The sequence below is a fragment of the Carassius auratus genome, unplaced genomic scaffold (assembly GCF_003368295.1).
Source record: "Carassius auratus strain Wakin unplaced genomic scaffold, ASM336829v1 scaf_tig00029203, whole genome shotgun sequence".
Classification (NCBI taxonomy): Eukaryota; Metazoa; Chordata; class Actinopteri; order Cypriniformes; family Cyprinidae; genus Carassius; species Carassius auratus.
The window spans coordinates 26,008-32,722 of record NW_020525750.1 but is presented as its reverse complement, the minus strand read 5'-3'; the positions used below and the strand labels follow the sequence as shown (position 1 = coordinate 32,722).

Sequence of the window (6,715 nt, the reverse complement as noted above, 5' to 3'; positions counted from 1 at the left end):
CTACCGAATACCAGTATTGATAAAGTAATGAATCAAATACTAAAACTGTTCACTCTAATTAAAAATGAAAAACTTTACCGTTAAGCATGTTCATTTTTTACATTTTGCTACCAACTTTTCAGCTGCCACAAATATGAAAATGAAAATTCTGGTTATAAAAATCTCTTTGAAGACATGTTATGAAAAATATGCAAATATTTCCACTGGGTTTATTACTTGCTGTATGTCATTACTAAATTACTGAATCACTTAGGGTTAGGGTTAGAAAGTGAATGAGAACCATAAATCACAGATATCTGGCTAGATTTAGCTGGATTTACGTGTGTGTGTGTGTGTGTGTGTGTGTGTGTGTGTGTGTGTGTGTGTGTGTGTGTGTGTCTGAGAGAGAGCGCTGAACCTCTCCGGTTGGTCTCACCAGTTGTATTTGTGTGTACGTGTATAAGTGTGTCTGTTCACCTGATGTGAATGAATGCTGAAATAAGCAAATGAATCAAGGCTGAACGCGTGTGCTGGGCTAGAGAGGCTGTTTTAATGAGTGTGCAGACTGAACACTAATGAGCTGACTCTAATGAGGGCATCTAATGAGCGAGTTGCCGTGGTAGCAGGTACCCGGCGCGTGGTGTGTGCTGTTTTGCGGGACACGTGCCTCTCTGAACCAGACGGGCTATCAGGAACATAAGTGTGTTCTTACTGTGCTAGGGAAAAATCAAGAACCTATGCATGTTGTAGGTAACACCTTATAAGGACTTTCATTAATCATTCATTATAGTTATTATCAAACTTAACATCAATTCTTAATAATGCTGTAAAATATTTATCACACACGCACATACACACACACATACAGTATATTATATTAAAATGATTTCTGATAAGTAATGAAAATAAATAATAAATTACACCTTTAAATATATAAATATATAGATAGCAGTTATTTTAAATTGTAATAATGTTTCAAAATATTACAGTTTTTACTGTATTTTGTTTCAAAACTATTTTGAAATAAATGTTTCAAAAATATTCCAAATATTTGATCAAATAAATGTATGTAATAATCAAATGAATGTATAAATATATAATATCAATTTATTTTGTTATTATTAATTTGTGTTTATTATATAATGTTAAAAATATATCGGTGCTACGATATTAAAATAGATGTTTGTTGCAGCTTGTACGATTTGGACATGAATAGGTATAAAAAAAAATGAAATTAGTTTCTTATTCAATTAGAAACAAAAGTGTCAAAATTCCCTCTGTAATATATATTTTAATTTTTGCGTAATGCAACATTAATAGCTCTTAATAATTAGTAAAACGTTTCAATACAATGTAAAAGAAAGAAAAATAAATGCTATGAAAGCCATTTTTTACTATATAGCTGTTTAATAGGCTAACAACAACTGTAGACCTAACTTTTACTTCTTGTTGTCCTCTATTTACTCACTTTTTAATCAATTATCACTACTCTTAATGTGTGTCACTGCAGTCCAGACAAATCTAATCCACTGGAATGTGTCCATCCTCACCCTCATCTAACTGTGTAGTGCTCATATTTCTGAATTCTTCCTCAAGGCAGGCCAGAGCCAGGACATCCTCCTCATCCTCATCAGAGTCCTGGAGGTCGAGCTGCTCCACCGACTGGACCTCCATGATCTCCTGAGCGGCACGAGACAGCGGCCGGTTTGATGGGTCTGGACGATAAGTAGAGAGGGGAGAACATCTGCTTATGTTGCCTAAAAAAGAATAATAATAGCTGGATGAGGTAATGAGAGAAACATGAAGAAAACAGCTGCTAACACACCCTCTGATTTGATGGTCAGCAAAGTTTAATGTTCAAATATCTAATGCCAAGTACGAGCAGCAGTAACAGTGATGGTTGCCTACAGTTATACTTCTAGTGACTGTGACATAGTAATGATGGGAAAAGGAAACACAGAAAGACAGCTGGGATTGGCGGCTTGAATTAACGGGGTCAGGATTATTTACTGTCACCTGGTGTCTTAATCAGCTTCAGTCGAACAGAGCTTTAAATGCTCTCTGATCCAGCAAATCACAATAATACACTCACACACGTCTCTCTCTTCCATGTGACCTTTTCATTAAATTCCCTAGTTTCTTCTTGTCTTGTGTGATCTTTCTCTTGCTCATAGTGAAATTAACTCCAATTAGACAACTCTACGTTCACCAAACAGCACTCAGCTAACATTACAGTAGAAGTGAGGATACTGATTCACCAAAATACTGCTTCAGATTTATTTAGTGACTTTAGCAACATCACACCTCACACCACTCAGTTCTTATGCATAAACTGTGGAGTCAATCAAATAATTTAATCATCAGATTCATTTTAAAAACAGTGTTTAATTATCATAAGCATTTTCTCCATGTATTATATCACCAGATCTATTATTTTGTCCAATTCTGGGATATATCAAGCTATAAAAAAGAGAGATTAAATAAATTGATTTTTCATTTATTAAGTTTATAGTACGTACCCTACTGGGTAACACTTTATAATAACTGCATACTATTAATCATTAGTTAAGCATTAGGAAACAGTTAATTCATCATTTATAAAGCATTAATAGACATTTATAAGCAGTTTATTAATACAGATATAAATGCTTTATACCTGATTTAAAAGCATATCTATAATGTATTTAATAATTGTTTTTTCACACTTTATTAATGATCAATTTATAATTTTTAAATTAAGTATAGCATTATTTACACACCAGTTATTAAGGAGTTGTCAATGGTTCATAAGATCACTTAGAAATTGTAAGTACATGATTAATAAACTATTTAAATGTGCATTCATACATCTTTTTATTCAGACATTTAGTAATAGTTACTTACAGTGTTAATAAATGGATTATTAATATGTATTTCTACTGTAATTCAGGGTTAATTCAGGTAGTTATAAAACATATGTAGTTGTTGGTTAACTATTTTTGTGAGCTCATCTAAAGTGAGGACTATTTATGCCTTGTAAAGCTTTTACAAATGAGATTTAAAGGCTGTTAATATTTCTATGTTCTGTATCACTGCGTGGTGTTTGTTTTCCGTTTTTTGTTTAGAAGATAACTGAGCCTTTAAATATCCTTTATAAATGCTTTACAAGGCATAACTAGACTCACTTTAGATGAGCTCACATAAATAGTTAACTGACCACTACTAAATGCTTTATAACTACCTGAATTTACTAAATTTCTTGTGATCTTATGAATCACTGGCAACTCCTAAATAACTGGTTTGTAAATAATGCTATACTTCATTGAGAAATGATAAATTGATCATGAATAAAGTATGAAAATACAATTATTAAACACATTATAGATATGCTTTTAAATCAAGAATAAAGCATTTATATCTGTATTTATAAACTGCTTTTTACTGTCTATTAATGCTTTATAAATTATGAATTATCTGTTTACTAATGCTTAATTGATGATTAATAGTGTGCAGTTATTATAAAGTGTTACCCACTATGGTTCAAAAGTTGTGTCTGATTTTTGAAAGAAATATCTTGTGCTCACTAAGGCTGTATTTATTGGATCAAATATACAGTAAAAAACAGTAATATTCTGAAATATTATTACAATTGTAAAAAAAACTGGTTTCTATTGTAATATTCTTTAAAATATAATTTATTCCTGTGATGCAATGCTGAATTTCGAAATCATTATTTTATGCTGATTTGCTGCTCAAGATTATTACCAATGTTCCAAATATCTTAATATTATTGTGTGGCTTAATATTGACATTTTTTCAGGAGTCTACAGCATTTACTGGAAACAGAAACATTTTGTAACAATATAAAACTCTTTTCTGTCACTTTTGATCAATTTATTGCATCCTTGCACAGTTGCATTATTATTTCAAACATTTGAAAAATACTGTAGAAGCTAATCAGAATGATTCCTTCACTGAAAATATATATTTAAAAAGCGAGTAGCTCACAACTGAAATGCCCAGATGACACAGCAGGAGTGATCATGTTTTAGCTGATATCGCCTCCCATGATTTGGACTCGGGAGGCCGACGGCTTTGAGTATCCTCTGATGCAAAAGGCTCAATCTAGCGTGTCTAACCTGACACGAGTGTATGAGATATACAGAGAATGAACAGGAGAGAGAGAAAGAAAGAAATGCATGGACAGATATCTGACGCTTTGATTTGCACCAGCCGAAATCACAGCTGTCAAGCTGTTAAACAGATTATTTCTCCCTCCTCTGCAGACCTGCAAGTGATGAGCCGAGAGACAGAGAGGAAGATGTGTCGCGAGGTAGAGAAAGCGAGACTGATAAACCGAGCTAGCTAGCTGAGCCGAGAGATTGAGGAGCATGTAGTTGGCCGCATTCCCTGCACTCCTGCACGCTGCAACACACAATAATCTCTTTATGAAGCCTCAGCCGCGTGTGCTGGCGCAGGAAGCTCAGGAATCAGCTTGGCTTTAATTACGGGCACAAGCCAATAAATCACACCACGGCTGAGAGTCAGCGCGACTCTTCTACAGCCATGTTATTGATGTCCCGTTGTCCGAAGGCTCTCTGTAAATGATCGTTTAGTCACGGCAAAGATATAACATCAGACAGGCTCAACATTTTAAACACAGGTTTAGCCGCATAATTAGCATAATCTGGATTAAGTCTGCACACAGAAAGGAAATTAAGAAGAGAGACGAAGGTTTTATTTTACTCAGACTGTTTTCTAAGGGCCTAGATTTGGGAAATAGACCAGAGGACGCAATTAATAGAATTGATAATTTCATTTAAAAGGACAGTTCAACCAAAAAATGACAAATCTGTCATTGTTTACTCATCATCATGTCAATTCCAAACCAGTTTGAATTTCTTTCTACCTTGGAACACTCAGAAAGGGACATTTTCTTGTCCATTGAATAAATACAGACCATGACCAATGCTTTCAAACGCAAAAAGCACCATAAAAGTAGTTCATACGACTTGTGAGTTATATCATTATATATTTTCTTGAAAGAAATTCATTTTTATTTAGCTAGTATGAATGCATTGAAATTGATCAAAAGTGATTGTTAATACATTTATAAAGTTACAAAAGATTATGTTTATACAAAAGGATAGTTTTTTTTTTTACTTTTATGTTCATTAAAGATTCCTGAAAAAAAATATATAATTAGTTTTAATATACATCAGCACAACTGTTCTGAACATTAATAATGATCAGAAATGTTTCTTGAGCAGCAAATCATCATATTAGAATGATTTCTGAAGATCATGTGACTCTGAAGTCTGGAGTAATAATGCTGAAAATACATCTTTGATCACAGGAATAAATTACAGTTTAGAATATATTAAGACAGAAAACATCTATTTTGAACTGTAATAATATTTCACAATATTGCTGCATATTGCTGCATTTTGATCAAATAAATGCAGCCTTGGTTAGCATAAGAGACTTCTTTCAAAAATATTAAAAAAATCACACTGATTGTTTTCCAGAATTTCTCTGAGCATTTTTTCTCATAGCCTTTTTTGACAGACAGTCTGAGAGCATGATGAACATGTCAACGGGAAAGATATTTTCAATGTTTTCTTTTCTGAAAGATTGATACACCGGTATGACATACGGAACAGAAAAAGTTATACTCTTCACAGCCACTTTTTCATTCAGATTGAATCTGGTGTCTACACCCATGTCTGTTGTTGTACAAGAAATGAAAGCAAATGACCTTTGAAACACAGCCTCTGTGATGATGTTCTTCCACGGCATGGTGTGAATGTACGAGGAGTGCTACTGACGGGCCGAGCGTTCATCAGCGCAGCGACCAGCTCTTCCTCTGCGTGATGCTGAAGACTGCTGCTGGAGATCCAGGACTCCTGCCCTACAACTACAGATCAAACAAACAATGAGATCTCCACACAGCAAGACACCCATCATGATGTGTTCTTGATGTGTTCACTATCAGAGCTAACATAGTTTACACAGGTTACTGTACATCACAGCTCTAAATATCCATACTGAACGTGGAAACCTTCTAGCAGTAGACGCAGACTTAGATAAAACATACTCAGCATACTCAGGCTACACGACCACATTCAAACAAAAGACTTTCTCAAGGACAGATTAGCAGTTCGCTGCTCACTCATTTTTGGTTTCATACCAGCAGCCTACTGTTAACAAACCCCAAACCTATGCTGAAAAACCTTGCGCCTGTGATAGCCTGATGTGACATGCAGACATGCCATCTTAAACGCCTGCTGTAATTAAGCCTTTTTCCAGTCGACTGGCCGCTGCTCCTGTCAGTGCACGGCAGGGATTGCAAATGCGCAGACAGGCCGATAAAAACGGCTGGACTGTGACAGAGACAAAAAAGATGGGAACAGGAAAAGACTGCAGAAAATTGACGGAGTGACACAGCAGCCAATGAAAACAGAGATGACAGAGACGGAAGTGAATCAGGGACTTATCTGTCCTCTGTTTTCATCAACCTTGAAGCTCAATGAACCAAACAGATGCTTCATTTTTTACGGTATTAGATAAAAAAAAAATTGCCTTTGCATATTTCGATTCTGCATACTCAAACAACGGCTTTAAATAGAGCTGTTTAAAAAGAAATATTAGTGTTTACAGTCAAGCTAATGGCCTTGCCAAGGTAGCACATTAGGAGCCAAAGGAGAATGCCAGGAAATGACTGAATGAATAAGAGAGAGACATAATTTATACTCCT

The 6,715-nt window shown here is 34.8% G+C and overlaps 1 pseudogene; it reads right to left on the bottom strand.

The window, feature by feature from the left end:
* Nucleotides 1-1,260: 1,260 nt before the first annotated feature.
* Nucleotides 1,261-6,715, bottom strand: part of LOC113079780 (mucin-17-like) — a 30,292-nt pseudogene continuing 24,837 nt past the window's right edge.